Source organism: Apodemus sylvaticus, chromosome 2 (assembly GCF_947179515.1).
Source record: "Apodemus sylvaticus chromosome 2, mApoSyl1.1, whole genome shotgun sequence".
In the NCBI taxonomy this organism is placed as follows: Eukaryota; Metazoa; Chordata; class Mammalia; order Rodentia; family Muridae; genus Apodemus; species Apodemus sylvaticus.
The window spans coordinates 1,372,364-1,389,403 of NC_067473.1; positions in this window are offsets into that span (position 1 = coordinate 1,372,364).

A 17,040-nucleotide genomic window follows, 5' to 3' on the forward strand; every position below is an offset into this window, starting at 1 on the left:
AAGAATTTATGAAGTCAACAGTGCTGGAGGGACCAGAGGTTGGACAAAGGACAAAATGTGGCTAAGATGTATCGTGTGCATATGTGAAATTTCCAAAGATTAAAACAGGAAATAAAAATAAAATCTCTCATTTCTCTCTGTGCTTTCCTTCCTGTCTCACAAATATTAAAAGGAACAACTGGAGTAGCCAACCTCTATGTCTTGGCCTCCAGATGAGGAAGCGAGGTGTGGCTGAGTCTGCATTAGCTGGAGTCATGGCATGTCAGGTACAGCCAGATGGCTGGGGTCCAGATCCCTCCACGCATCCTTCACCCACTCACAACTTTGCTATCTCCATCTCTGGACACTGGCAGTGCTTCTCGGCACTTAGACAAGATCCAAGTTCTAGGACTTCTCCCTTCCCACACTGCAGCCTCTCAGTAGAATCTGTTCTAGACACATCCCAGTGAGAAGGAATAAGAGAAACGCTAATCAGGATAGCTGTGGGATAAAATGCTTGGCTAGTAGGCTGGAAGCCCTAAGTTTGATCCCCAGTCATGCAATAGAAAATGCTAATCAAACGATCAAATTGTTATTAATGCATTTTCCTTCTAATTTGTATTATAACTTAACCAAGAGGGCACAAACTCCTCTTAGAGATCCCATGACACTGAGTTCTAATTTGGTAAGCAGCGTGGCAGGCAAATGAAAAAGAGAGGCAGAGAGTTCATCAGAGGATACATGTAGCTGATAACTCCTTCCTCATGTGAGAAACCCTGAGGAGTAAGGACTGAAATTTCCACATACTACCATTCTTGACACAAAGCTAATACAAAGGATTCTCCAGGTTTACCTCATATGTCAGATACCTATATCCTTCCACCCTTCCACCCACCCACCCACTCACCAATATAGACACCCAGTTCCTCTGTCTACCCTCTTTCATGTGCCCGTACACTCAGCCAGTCCCCTCCTTTCTATCCATTTACCTACAAACCCATTTATCCACTCAGTCTCCCAGGCATCCCTTCCATTCACCTATCCCTCAACATCCATCCATTTTAAAAACTTTGTATTGGTTTTTTATGAGTTTCACATTATGCACCTGATTCCCACTCATCTCCCTGTCTCCTCACATTCACCCTTTGCCCTTGAAAACCACTCCCTACTTAAGAAATACACACAAACAACAATTTTTTAAATATTTTTATTTTCTATATTCTTTGTTTACATTCCAAATGATTTCCCCTTTCCCAGATCCCCCGTCCCCATATGTCCCATAAACCTTCTCTCCATCCATTCTCCAATCACCTCCCTCCTTTTTTCTCTGTCCTTATATTCCCCTCCAATGCTAGATCAATCCTTTCCAGGATCAGGACCTTCTCCATACTTCTTCATGGGAGTCATTTGTTACGCTATTTGTGCCTTGGGTATTCAGAGCTTCTGGACTAATTAATATCCACTTATCAGAGATTGCATTCCATGTGTATTCTTTTGTGATGGGGTTACCTCACTTAGGATGATATTTTCCAGATCAAACCATTTGCCTAAAAATTTTGTGAAATCATAAACAACATTTTTTTTAAAAAGGCATAGAAAGCATCTCATCATGGAAGCTATAGTATGTCACAGTGTGTCCCACAGTCTATCCCTCTGTCTACACATCTTTACTTGCAAATGTTCATTGCAATGAGTCATTGGTCTGGTTCAAGATCTCTGGCTTTCTATGACACCATCAATACTGGGTCTTCACGGTGCCTCCTCTTGGATACCTAGTTGTCACCCTGTGTTGTGGAGATCCTGCAGCTTTGGATCACAAGTCCCAACAGTTTACAGATGATGTAGATTTTGGGGTGGGCCATCTCAGAGCTTGGATCTGGGCCTGGGTGGTAGCCGAGCTGGTCAGCCCACCAGCTCTCCCTTTTCTGTACCACAAGTGTGAGCTTGCCAACTCTGCTCCCACTGGACCACCCAATGCCACCATCAGCAGGAGTCTGGTTCAAATCCCCTGCTCTCATGCCCTCAGTGCCAACTCACCCACACCTCCAGAATTAGCTCCACTGTGCTGCCAGGTCAAAGCATGGGATCTCCTCCCCAAGTGCTGCAACCTCCGAGGTCTGGGACAGCCCTTCCACTCTCATAGCACTGAGGCTGGGTCACCCATGCCTTTGACATGACGGCCAGCTCCATTGCTTTGCTCTGGCAAGGTGCAGGTTCTGCTCTCCCAAGTGCTATAGCCAGTGGTGGAGCATGGCTAGCTTTCCCTCTCTCATGCCCTCAGGGACAGCTTTCTGGACCACCACATGTATCTAGAGGGAGGGCATCACCCCTGCACCCACGCCATCTCACAGCAGATGAATGGGGGGGGGGGCAAGTCCCTTGCTCTCATTCTCAGCGTCGGCACCTCTGCAACCCCTCAACCAGGGCCGGCACTGTTGTGTTGCCCAGGAGCGGTACAGGGCCTGCTTTCCTAAGTGCTGACAGGAGTGAGAGATGGGGGCAGCTCTCCAGAGCAATGCCAGACTGTAGCCTAGTGAGGGGGCAAGATCTACACAGCCTCTAGGTATCCAGGTGATCCCCAGTGGCTGCCCAGACCAGGAATGTACCATGGTCTCTAGTGGTAATATGAGCACAGATGTCAACACTGACTCCTGCCACCATGTAGACATGAACTCAGGCATGGCCTCAGTGGCAGCTCAGGCTGGGACCTCACCACGGCTCCAGGTGGCAGGGCTGGACAGGCTGCTCCTCCCCACCCTTGAGTCTCCAATTCCGTCTTACTTCATAATGTGCACGCTGCTCAACTTCTCTTTTTCTCTCCCATCTGACCACCACATACTTGCACACTGTGGTGGTGACTCCAGCTGCAGGCTGGCCACATGGCTGGTAGGCCCCTGGGTGACATCCTCCATCTGTTCTGCGTGGTGTGTATGCAAGCAGGTGTCTACAGCCCATCTGTTCTGTGCATTGGAGGACAGGTGTGTGGGTGGCGTGGTGGTCCACAGGTGTCTGTCTTCCTTCTTCCTCACTGCACTGTCTGGATTTAATTTGATTTGATTTGATCTCACTTGATTTCTATGAGTCTTAGGCATAAAGTGGCTTTTGCCACCAAGCTGGGCATCAACTAGGATGATGGGCTGGCATTGGCGTTGCCCCGATGAGATAAGAGCACCGACAAGGTGTCTCTTTGCCCATTGCCAGAGGCTGAACCCCCTTTGTTATACAGATCTGCCCATGCCTCCATTTACGCTCCTGTGCGCCATCTCCCCATCTCCCCTACTGCCCTGCTGTTTGTCCAGCCAGTTATCCACATGTCCATCCACTCACCTGGGCTTTCTGTGGGGTCCCGGAATGACATCTCGTCCTCTAAATGTCCGAGGCTTTGTAGAGGCTCACAGCAGGCAGTGACAGAAGCTCAGAGAGGATGGATCTACCCATCCTCACATCCAATCACACATCCACAAGTCTGCTCACCCATTCACTCTTCCACTTGGCCACCCACCCACCATCTATCCACTCGACCACAGGCTCACTCATCTGTGCAATAACTATTTTTTCACAGGCTTACGATGGACAAAACATTCAATACTCTAAGAGAATTTAAACCATTCAGAGACAAAGATAATATATCAAAAATAAGACAAATGACATAATCTGAATAGTCATATAAAATGTTCTGAGGTAATAAAACAGGGTGCATTAGAGACGATGGTGGATAAGACTGGGAATGCAGGTAGGATGCATCTAAAATGAGATCTGAGTGAGAGAGTGAAATCCAACCACTGAGACCTCTGCGGTGGGAGCACCACATGACTGAGACCTCTGCAGTGGGAGCACCACACCACTGAGACCTCTGCGGTGGGAGCACCACATGACTGAGACCTCTGCAGTGGGAGCACCATACCACTGAGACCTCTGCAATGAGATCATTGCACCTCTGAGACCTCTGCAGTGGGAGCACCACACCACTGAGACCTCTGCAGTGAGAGCACCACACCACAGAGACCTCTGCAGTGAGAGCACCACACCACTGAGACCTCTGCAGTGAGAGCATTGCACCACAGAGACCTCTGCAGTGGGAGCACCACACCACTGAGACCTCTGCAGTGGGAGCACCACACCACTGAGACCTCTGCAGTGAGAGCACCACACCACTGAGACCTCTGCAGTGAGAGCACCACGCCACTGAGACCTCTGTAGTGGGAGCACCACACCACTGAGACCTCTGCAGTGAGAGCATTGTACCACAGAGACCTCTGTAGTGGGAGCACCATGCCGCTAAGACCTCTGTAGTGAGATCATTGCACCACAGAGACCTCTGCAGTGGGAGCACACACCACTGAGACCTCTGCAGTGAGAGCACCACACCACTGAGACCTCTGTAGTGGGAGCACCACACCCCTGAGACCTCTGCAGTGGGAGCACCATACCACTGAGACCTCTGCAGTGGGAGCACTGCAGGCAAGAAGACAAAGAAAGGTAGCTCTGAGTTACCTGCTTTCCCACTTTTAAGACCACAGACCTGGAGGCAAACCAGGTACCACCAAAAGCGCGCTCCTGCTGAATGTGTAATTGCTTGGAGACTGTGTCTACTGTCCACCATGTGGCAGTTAAAGAGCTAAAGTGCACAGCACACAGAGCCAGTCGTTTGAGTGTGTGCACATCCTCTCTGAGCTTCAATTTGTAAGCCTCTATAAAACCTCAGAAATTGAGAGACACTAGGTCTCGACCTCTGAATAAGTCCAGCCTTACTCCCAGGAGCACACCCTTACAAGCACACACAGGCAATGAATAATGTCCCTGGCTTAAGAAACTGGAATTTAAGTGCCATGCTCCTCACAATGGCTGTGCTGTGCAAACCGATAATGTTGATCAGTGGATCTAACTCCTAGTCAGGGGACTGTACCCTTCCTTTAGAGCCGAGGACACAGACACTCTCTAAACTGCCCCACCATCATAAACAAGATGGGATGGCGCACCCAACCCCAGCTGGCTGAAGGAGTAGCTAAAAGTAATAACTAGCAGATCTATTAGTCTGGAAATGGGAAGGTGAAGAGATAAATCAGGTGCTAATCGCCAAGAGGCGGAGAAGCGGTGCCTTCCCAGGATTCAGCCCTGCTTGGCCAACGGGCTTCGCAGTGGGCCACTCAATCACACCTCCGGGTCTCGGTCCCCCACATGCTATTATCTTCTCGGAGAGAGGACTTGGAGCTCCTTGAAATATAGATGAGTGTGGCCTGTCTAATTAGTAAATGCAAGAACAGTTCAACCATTTTCTCAAAACTATTAATACTCAGAGGAAGAACGTGCTGCCAATTCTTATTAATTCTGACTTCATTCCTCGATTGACGCCAAGTGCCTGGACTAGGAGGACATGGTCAACTTCAAGTAGCCTATGAAAGTCACTGTCCCTAACCATCCCACATGGTGGCTGAATGACCTTTATTTAAAATGTGGAGTTTTATTAATGAGAATAAAGAAGAAAATTAAAAGTGGCAGATAGCATTTATGGAGGGCCTTCTAAGGTGCCGTGCTAAGTGATTTGCATATTGTTTCATTTCATCATCCATACAGGAGGTGAGTTACGTGGTCCATATTTTATGTATAAGAAGCCTAACACTTCCAGAATTTACCAGCTTTCCCCAAACTCGCAGCAGAAGTCAGATTCCAAAGAACTGTTCGACTCAGAGCCTCATTTTACCACTGTACCCAGGGGAACTGTGCCCTGGAGAATAGCCATGGTCCAGCGACACTTTAGCAGGTACCCCTTGAAACACAGGGGTGTGTGAATCAAGTGCTTGTCAGATGGGCCTCACTTCAGGAGGCAGCGATCTTTCACTCCGTGTATTAGCAGTCTAAGTCTCCTGGGTAGGTACACCATTTGCCTCCAGTGTGCTGAGCAAAAGTTTAGTGTGTTCCCTTCGAAGCATGGGAAGGAAAGGGAAGAGCCCTCAGCATCCTTGTGGTAGAAGGAGAACCTCAGGTTGGTTTGGTGTGGGGACCCATAGCTTGCCAGACCAGGCTCCTCACTGCTGGGTACCCATCCCAGGGCGTTCAAAACAGGGTGCTGTGAAGGCCGGAAACTGTTGCATGTGAGGTGACAAAGAACAGTTAATTAACCCTTTGTAGCCTCCACTTCCACATCTGGGAAGTATGAGCACCTACACTGCCCCCTTGTTAGGTGTGGTGGTGAGGATGATATGGAGCTGTTGATTCACAGACTCATTTCCACTGAGCCATCGGGAGTGTCAGGTCACTGTTTATGCCACTCCAGCTTTCCTTCCAGAAGCCTCTTCCTCATGTGTTTACTTTTGGCTCAGGGCTACTTGAGGCCACACTAAGGAAGGATCAGACTCCCTACTGTGCCATGGACAACTCTGGGGAGGTTGTAATGCCCATTCATGACAGCTCCACAATTTGTAGAGAAATGATGTGTAGAGGAATGGTGTGTAGAGGAATAGTGTGTAGAGAAATGATGTGTAGAGGAATGGTGTGGAGAGGAATGGTGTGGAGAGAAATGGTTTCTTGCACACCATCCTCTTGGCTACCACATCCATAGTTCTCCAAACTTGCCCATCCTGAATCAGAAAATCCAGGAGGCCTCACAGGCCTCAGGCCCACCTCAGTGCTCAGATCAACTGGTTTTCACCAAAGCAAAACTGTTGGCACCCTCAGAACCCTACTGGCTCAGGCCAGTAGGACATTTAAAGCCAATCTTGATCTTTCTCCTGGATGGACCAGAAGAAAATCAAAACAAGATAGCCAAGTAGTCAGGGAACTTAGAGGTCACATGCTTCAGGGTGGTGGAGAGAATTAGCATCCGGAAAAGTAAGGTCCTTACCCATTCCCATGACTTTTTGTCCCCAGAGTTCTGTGACTCGGGAATGTGTGCAGTCTCAAAAGCTGGATACCCTGGTGCTAGGATTCAGTGTAGGGATGATGCCAAGTCAGGGTGTAACCATGAGACAAGTGTGGTTCCTGTAGTTGAGTTTCACCAACTCCACACCCCAGTTCCATGAGGAATGAATAACTGATCACTCATGAGAGGACAGGTCTCATGGATTCAGGCATGGATAAGGGCAAAGCACTCTCATTCAGTTTGGATGCACGGCAACCTTCAAGAAGAGGCTGAATGGGCTGACTTCTCCAGAATAACAGCATTCAAGGGCCCTGCAAAGGGAAGACAGCATAGCCACCCTAACCTCCCTTGATAGGAGCTCTCTGGTGCCACTTCTGTTCAATGCTCCCAGTCCTCTGTCATAAATTACAACAAAATAACTGACCACCTTCTTGAAATAGTAAGGGACATTCTACCCAGATACATGGGTACTGCTTGTGGTTCTGGAACTCTGTGCCCACCTCTGCGTGTGCTGAGATTGTGGTTAGCAATCCCAGCATGAGCTCTCTGAGACCTGACTTTCTCCACACCATCTGGGTTCCTGGGGAGGAGCTTCTCTGTCTAACTTTAGCTCTTCCTACTGTCTCCAGCTCACAGCAAGGACAGAAGCCCAAGAGAACATAGAAGATTTTCCAAGGGAGAATTTCAAATAGACCTTAAATATTCAACTCAGATCAGGATAGCCCCACCTGATACTCTCACACTGGTCCCAGTGCTCAAAGAAAAGTATCTAGCAGTGGACCCAGATGTTCCTTACTCGAAGGTCATAACAAACTCAGGCAGAAGAGTCCTCCTGTCTTTTGCCATGGGCCTAGAAAGAGTGGAATAGCCCAACTTTCTGTACCCTGACAACTGGAGACTATGACCCTGGGGGCCACGCCCAGCCTGTGGGGGGCCACGCTCAGCCTGGGGGGGAGAAAGGCACACCCAGCCTGCTGGGGGCCACACCCAGCCTGCTGGGGGGTACTTCTGGCTCTCTATACTGCAGAGGAGTCATGGCCTCACTTCCCACTGGACAAAGGAACAGAACCCATTGCACAGTAAACCACAAGAGCAGGCCACAGATCATGGGACCTTGGGCTCTGTTGCAGAAGAGCTGTGCTTGGCCTCTGCTCATCAATTATTCACGACAGCAACCATAACAACTTCTAGTGACTTTTCATCTCCAAACCACAGCGCAAATATTGACTGTTTAACTTCAACTTGAGTTTCCCCTTTTTTCATCCAATTTGCTCCACCTCTACTGAGTCCTCTACTGTGTGCACCTGAGCTGTGTACACACAGGACTCCTACAGGAGACTAGGTCCAGCCTAAACTCTCTGCTAGAGATGGACCTAAAATTTATCAAGAAGCTTTGTTCTCTATATTTTCTCTTTATTTTCCTGGCAAGAAGCACAGTTTGTTTAGATAACTGAAAAGCAAGCTTCATTCTCTCTGCCTTAAAAGCAAAAACCTATAACTGTCAATAACCAGTCTATGAAGACAATATTGACAACATAGAATCCAAAAGTGCAAGTTACAGAAGCAGCTTCATATAAATTTAATTCTCTCACAGCCCACTGTCCTTCCTTCTAAATATACCCTGTGAATGGTCACCTCCTCACACTTAGCTAATTCAAGTGTACATGTCCTATTGGGCTAGCCTTGTCTCAGGCTGGGAGCCTGTGTATGTGTATACATATGTGTGTGGGGTGTATATATGTGTGTGTACATATGTGTGTTTGTACTGATGACATGGACATAGAAACTAAACTGTTTCTCTGAACATTTAGTTACCTGTGATGATCTTACTTCCTGATGAGGTTATATTCATAGGTAGAGAGATAAGGCTGGGACAGATTTTAATGGACACAATTCAGCCCTGGCAGGAACTGAACAGAACTCCAGTATTCCCAAAGCAATATATGCTGGGATATATTGGTCACAAAGGTCAGAGACAAAATGTCTCATTCAGGTGTCTATCCCTAGAAATAAGGGGACAGTTTAGTCTGCTGAGCTCTGCAATAAAATCCAGGGGCCCGGCTCCGGTAGAAGAGGATGAGAATGAAGATGACGTGGAGTCAGCTGAGGTTGTAACTATTCCTGCTAGGGAATGAAGCTGCCGGGCCTTTACATAGAACTGGATATTGGAAATAAGAGCCACCATGTGCCCAATAAGAAGGAAACAGTCATCCAACTGCATGGCAGCAGATGCTGCTATAGGTACAGAATAGACTGCTCTATGGTTGCAAGGTCATGCAGAAATGCAGCCCACAGGAAAGGCAGGTGAAGACTCTGTGTGTTCACTGCAGGAGAGGTTATGGCTGCAGCATTGTCAGAGACCTAGGCAAACAGCACACCTTAAAGGGACTGGGCTAGGACCAGTGGGGATTCACTGTCACCCTTCCATGTTGGTGAATATTCTTCATGACCAGATCCTCAGCTGTGAAAATGCACACGAGCAGCCCCTTCCTGTTCCATCCTGTTGTGGCCAGCCATGCCATGCCAGCATGTGGCCATTCCTGTATAAATGAAAGAAGTCCAGATTAGGAACTTATTCCTCCTATGTCATTGAGAAATCACTGAACAGTTGTTCCTAATAGCTTTCAAAGAACACAGATGGGGCTCCAAACACTCCCATCCTGAAAACTAACAGAAAAACCTAAAGCAATGAACTTCCACAGTGTCCACTTAAGAAATGGATGCCAGGGACATTGTGGCTGACTGTCTTTAAGCAGTCTACAATGGCCAAGTCAATATGGTGCTTGGTTTCTTGTCCAAGGGAGGACCCAAGAAAAGGAAGAGGCCTGATCACCTGCTCCCTACACAGAGATGGACACACACACACACATACACACACACACATACACACTTCTAGTTGGCCAAGTCTGCTACTTCCCATGGTTTAGTCACTTGTATCACAAACTCCAAATTAAAGAAGCAGTTTGATTTCATTCTGAGTTTGTTCTGGGAGTGGTAAGTGTGTTGCCTGTGTGTAGGCTGGCATCTGCGGGGATACTGCACCATCCCTAAGGAACTGACTGATCTTCTCGCTGATGAACAGTTTAGGTGCCTCTTTCATGATTCAAACATTATCAGAAATATTGTTTTTTTGAAAATTAGAAATAGCTTTATTTTCAGATTTGTTTGAAGAGATGTTTGTTTTACACAACAGCCTGAAGCTCATGGTATGGAGTGTGGATGGTACTTTGATGCCTTCAAGTCTGAGAATCTAGGGTCATACCAATTTCAGCAGGGATGGTTGTGTTCTAAGACATAGCAGGCATAGAGCATTGTCTCTAGAGTCCAGGGCAGAGCTCTGGGTGGGGGTGGGGTGGGGTGGGGTGGGGCGAGGGAACTTGGAGAAGGCCACAGGCAATGTAAGCAAATGTAAGCAGTCTAGGTTACACCTAACTGGGGCTCTGATGGTTCCTGAGATTACCCTGTGCCAGCACCTGGTTGAGATCACTCTGTGACAGTGGCCCGGGTCGCTCATGCAGGGAGAGCAACCTGTTCACTTGAAGACACTGGGACTTATTTATGAGCAATTCCCTGCTGACAATTCTTCTTCCATAAGCTGTAGTATATGCTAGTTAGTGTCCCTATGAGCCTGAAGCCAGTGCAAGGCTGCTTTCCTACCAGGGTGTGTGATGAGTCTTGTCCCAGAATCAGTGGATTTGATATTAAGCCTATAGAACTTCCACAGATGTCATATAATTCATGTGGATTTTAATGATGCCAATGCATACATGATGAATACTGGTACTCAGATCATTCTATTTGTAATGTAGACGTTTAGCCCATGGAATGGCACCACCCATCCTGGGCAGATCTTTGCACTTCAATTAACCTAATCAAAACAATCCCCTCCATGAATGTTCAGAGGCCCAGCTCCCAGGTGAGTCTAGAGTTAATCAAGTTGACCATTGAAATAAGCAACTCACTGAACCTAGAGTGTGCTGTTTCAGCTACAATGGGAAGTGAGCAAGTTGGGTCTGCCTCTCTCCATCTGCCAGTGCTGGGATTAGCCACATTCAGCCTTTTATGTAAGTGTTGAGAATCAAAACTCAAGTATTTATGCTGTTACAGTAAGCACCTTACCTGCCAGGTTCCCTCCTCAGGCCAGAGCCATGGGTTTGGGTTGCTTGCTTGCTTGCTTGCTTGCTTGCTTGCTTGGCTTGTGTTTGTTTGGAGTATTCAGAACTCCAGCAGCTCTGAATAGGGACACATGATGCATGTTGGGAATCACAGAGGCAGGGGAACTGTAGCAAATAAGAAAGACCCTATAGGGGGTGTCTGTAGGCACCAAGTTGAACTTGCTAAGTTTGTTCCCAGAGAGTTGTAGATAGATAGAAGCCACATAGAACTATGCTGTGCTTTATTATTTAAGAGGAAAGGGGCTTGTATACAGGACTTCCACTCTCAGCTGCTGACGATACATTTCTCTTCCTGTTAAGAAAACCATCCAAGCAGCCAGATCTTAAATAAAGATTTACACGCTGAGCTTGGAACTGGGTGAGGGCCATGGCACACACACAAACATGGTATAGACAGAGTTTATTCAGGGCAGAGGATGGGAGTTAATGGGTTAGTGGAGGCAGACAAAGAGAGAGAGGGAGAGCAAGAGAGAGAGAGAGAGACAGAGAGAGAGAGAGAGAGAGAGAGAGAGAGAGAGAGAGAGAAGTGGAGGAGTGGAGGTCAGCCATGACCACGTGGAGGGGGGAGGGGAGGAGAGCCCAAGCGGGGCAGAGAGGTGAGAGAGCCAAGAGGCAGAGCAATGAGAGAGAGAGAGGGGGGAGGGACAAGCAGCCCCTTTTATAGTGGGCCAGGTCTATAGGGCGGGGCATACCTGGCTGTTGCCAGGTAATTGTGGGGTGGAGCTTAGACAGAATACTAACACTCTGTCCTTAACAGGAGCCTGGGGGGGTGGAGGGGGTGGAGACATCTGCCACTGGATTAGCACCTGTCTTTGGACTCTTTAGAGGAACTGGAATGTATCTATTTTCACATCCTTTTTATACATCTGTAGATTTCATGGCTTAGTTAACTGAGAATCTTTTAACTTCCAATTTGCAACCTCATTAGCTGGATGTCTAATTGGCAAAATTAACAATTTTCTAAGTTACACTTACTGTGTGCTCATTATTTGTTTTAAAAGATGGAAAAAGCAGTACCTCACTCTGGATCAGGGCGGAGAGTGAGCGGCTTTCTCCCGAACCTGTGGGAGAGGAGCAGCAACCTGGATGGGGACGATGTGCTGTGAATGTATTCTGGAAATAACATGGTTTCTGTGACTCTGAACACAGAGCACTTGTGGCTACCTGCATTAGACCTGCTCACAAAGAGAGGCAGGGCAGCACAGGTAGGAGAGTTATGAAGAAGAGGGGTCAGGAAGAGTGGGAGTGGAGGAGAGAGAGCAACAGGAGTCAACATGATCAAGACAAGGTGTGTGTAACCGTGACGATGTCAAGAGTGAGAAAGGATGGAAGAATGTGAAAGATCTGCAGTTCTACCAGTGAACAAAACATTACAGATTACAGAAAGTTAGGTGTGACTATCTAATAATTGCCCTCTCCTCCTCAGTCTCCCCTCCTTTCTCCTTCTTTGACTTTTTCTCTGTGTCCTCAAGGAAATGGCAGTGTCTTTACTCAGGCTTTCTTCTGTATGCTTAATATCAAATACACCAATTCCAGGGCAAGACTCAGCATACACCCTGGTAAGAAAGCAGCTTTGTACTGGCTTCAGGTTCATAGGGACCCCAACTAAGGCCTACCACAGCCTACCACAGCCTACCACAGCCTACCACAGCCTACCACAGCCTACCACAGCCTACCACAGCCTACCACAGCCTACCACAGCCTACCACAGCCTACCACAGATAAATCCCAGTGTCTCCATGTGAACAGGTTGCCCGCCCTACAAGTGTGCAGCCCAGGGTGCTGTCACAGGGTGATCTCAACCCAGGGTGCTGTCACAAGGTGATTTCAACCCCGGGTGCTATCACAGGGCAATCTCGACCCAGGGTGTTGCCACAGGGTGATCTCACTGACATTCGGCAACATTCACAAGCCCAGTTAGGTGTAATCCAGACTGCTTACAGTGGGCTGTGCTGCAATATGGCTACTCTTGTCTGTGACCTTTCCCAAGGATCCCTCTCCCCACCCCACCCCACCCCACTCCACCCCCATCGTCACAGAGCTTTGCCCTGGACTCTAGAGACAATGTTCCATGCCTGCTATACCTTAGAACACCACCATCCTTCACCACTATGATTGCATAATTACAAGATTTACATACTCATCTGCCTATTGACAGACAACTATACTATTTGCCATCTTGTTGTGCATGCAGCTCCTGTGACTTACCAGTATGAGTGTCTGTACATTTTTCCTTCTTCCTCGGTGAGGCTGCTGGATATGCAGTGAGCCAATGTTTTAACAGCTACAGCACCGCCACATGCCTCCCAGAAAGCCCCCACAACAGAATCACATGTGTTCCAGTTATTTCTAGGCAAGCTAACCCCAGAGAGTCCTCACACAGCTACCAGGAGATGCCCGCATCTTACAGATGGGCTGCAGCTCGCTGTCTAGCACCCTGACAGAGGCTGCCATAGCAAAAGGGCGTCTGTATGCTGGCTCGCTGTGCTCCCGGGAATGCGGGAGGAACCATGTTGAACAAGTCAAACTTAAAGCTTAGCAGCGTTTCAGGAGCTGCCACCCTCCCTTATTTCTTGCTCATTTCTATCTTTATGTTTCTAGGACTGACTCTAATAGTGAACTTTCTAGAAAGAATCTTAGAAGTCCATCTGCGTAGGAGTCAGCGTGCATCTCATGCCCAGGGCTCAGGTGCATGAGCGATACATTCCATGTATTTGCTTGTTGGCTCCTGGAAAAATTTCACACATGTGCATGCATGAATGCAAACAGACACACACATACACACACACACACACACACACACACACACACATTTGCTCACATAACAATCTATAGGACATCAGCAAAAGACATTACATATGTATCTTGGCTGTTTTCCTGAGAGCTTTTACATATGTTTGCGCGTATGCCCCAGCATGGCTGCACAGAGGGATCTTTAGCAGGCATGTGGCAGGTAGTACATCTGAGGGCTGTATGGCTGGGAAAACAAACTATTGAAGTGATAACAATTTCCTTTGACACGGAAAGGGAATAGGAACCTTGGGCTTAACATTTTCCCACTCGTGTGATCTGAGGAGGGAAAGGATTCCCCACAGATCTCAAATGCAGAAAACTGCTTCCGTGGGGGAGGGCCCATAATGACTTCAATGGAAGGTGGACATTGATTTTAATTAGTTGGTTATTTGATCTTAAGACATCAGTGATCAAGGATCTCAAAGAGGAATTAACTGTGCTTAAGTCTGAGGCTCCTAAGAACCTGGCAGAGTGTTATCTCATTAGCATGATACTTCCAGCCAACTAAACATACAGGATAAGTGTCCTGGGGAGGTTCAGCTAAAGCAGTCATGGCCCAGGTGTGAAGGGTTTTGGTACTGTGGAGCCCCAGAGCAAAGGAACTGTCACTGAAACACCCACTTAGAAGAGTGCTAGCCCTAAATGTGTTTCTTGTTCACAGATGTGCTTCTCAGTTCTGTGCTCTGTCAGTTACACGAGTAAACATGAGTAAACATGACTTGTTGGTTCATGGATTCTTTAGGCAGCTCCTGTCAAGATACATGACTCCTCATCCTGAATGAAGTAATACAGAATCCAAAAGACAGATATTGCATATTTTCTCTTATTTTTGGATGTTAGCTCCTAAGCTTTTGATATGTGTGTGACAAGCAGAATAACCGCAGAGGTTAGTTACCTGGTGATGGGTGGGGTGGGTGGGCAGAAAGTTTCCATAAATGGGGGAAATAAAAAATATTGAGATGAAAAGACAAAGGGAAATGAGAATTGAGAGATTGAATGAAGAAGGAATCAGAGAGAAGAATAAAAGTGCAAATATGGTGAGGAAAAATATTAAAGGGCCTTTGAAAAACGTGTGTAAACTTAATACTGCAGAAACTTCCTAAAATATAGACATATTTGAAATAATTTTATATGAGTCATCCTATAAGTGGGGACTGTCCCAACAAGATATCTTATGCCACCATATAAAACCTCTAGTGCCAGGAATAGGTTACATCCTGAGTCACTGGCCAAAGGGGGCCCCATAGACACCCCTAAACATCACAGGCTACTGGTGCCCAAGTAGAAGCCTCACCCTTACTAAATAGCATTCATGATGCAAGCAGGCACTCTGCATGCTACAGGGGAAAAAAGGAATCAGTTATATCAGCACTCAGCTATAAACCCTGAAACCTACATAACCTGGCTGCAAGACATACAGACGCAATAGTGGCACAAATGTTGTAGTAGTGACCAACTGTGTTTTACATTTTTATTTAGTACTTAAGGTCTGCTGCTTGAGAAGGAAGCCATACCCGATACTGCTAAAGCAGCGATGAAGCTGAGACTACTGGTCACAGGCCTAGCATATTGTCACTGTCACCTACTACAGTTGTTCTGCTGAAGAAATATAGCGATGAAATGACCCCTAACAACATTCTGCTATAGCCACAAATCAGCCACTCACTCAACCATCCTCAGAGAATCTGCTTCTTGCAGTAGATGGGAATTAACACAGTGGCGCACAACTGGACAATGTGTAGAGTGAGAGGATTTGGAGCACTCAGTACTAAATGTGAAGCCTTTGTTAAAGCTAGCTGCTTGAGGCTTAGGGATCTTTGTGGAAGAATAGACAGAAAGAGTATAAGAGGTGATGGGTGATTGCAAGGAGATGGCATCTTCCAGACACAACAGGAGAGTTGCACATACGAACTCACAGAGACTGTGATAGCATGCACAAGAGCTGAAGAGGTTACAGACAGACAGACAGACTCACCGAGAGGGGAAGGTGAATAAACTTCCACTCCTTGCTAAGAAGCTATTTGCAATTGATACGTACTGGGAAGGAGAAATCATTAGTATCCCATGGAGTGCCACTGGATATATCAACCACACTCCAGGGTAAGCCCCATGCCCAGGAGTAATTGCCCAACACAGAATGGATTCCATGGGTTTATTTGGGGGAGAGGGGTGCTCCTGTTTTATTGTGTTTTTGTCTTATCATTTTGTTTGTCTGTTTTCGTTTTTGAGGCTTTGTGGAGTTTTTTTGAAAGAGATAGAGATGGGGGGCAAGCAGAGGGACAGAGAGACAGAGAAATAGCATAAAGTTTGTTGTTTATGGAGATGGGGAAGATAGGGAGGTAGCAGAGGGGGAAAACATAATCAAAACATGTATGAAAATACTTTTTAAATTAAAAAAAGAAAAAAGACAGCTAGCTAAACTCATCTACCATCAAAACTAATTTCTTAATAAATTATTTTAGTGAGAAAAGAAAAGAAACACATGATTTGCCCATTTTATCATCTGTGTTCAACAGTGTTTATTATTATTATTATTATTATTATCATCATCATCATCATCATCATTATTATTTGCATATTTATTTGGACAAATAAAACGTTACTTAAGCACCTTTTAATTTATAACTGAGAGTAAGTATCCAACATGTCTGGCTCAGTAGGACTTACGTCTCCTCCACTGTCCACTGTGCCGCTGCTCAGCACCCATTGAAAAGACACATGTGCAACACAGAAAATCCTCCCTGCAGACAGGCTTCATCTTAAGCTTGGATTTCAGGAAGATTGAAGTGGTAGACTGTCAGCTCCAAAGCAATAAGGTAACTGGCCAATTTTAGTTCACAAATTGCCCCTAATTGTCACCACCCGGGAGTTGTTAATGTGCCCTTCATCCTTTGAAGAATGTAGAGGGGAGAGAAGAGGCAAGAAGCAGAAAGTTAAACAAGAAGTCCGAATGGTCTGCATTCCCCAGCAGTGGGCAAAGCCTTCGATTGTCCTGGAACAATTATAGAGAATTCGGCCACCAGCCCAAACCCTGCTAAGAGGCTACAGTGGCCACGCATTCCTCTGCCCCTCCCTTTACAATTTAAAGGTTCCATTGGCTATCAAAAGGACTCTGTTATAGATGTCTAGAAGGAATGAAAGGATTGAAACTTTAACTTTTCACTACTACCCAGCTGAGATATTGAACTGCTCTCAGTGTTTCCTTTGTCATGGAATGAGGCAGGTGACACATTT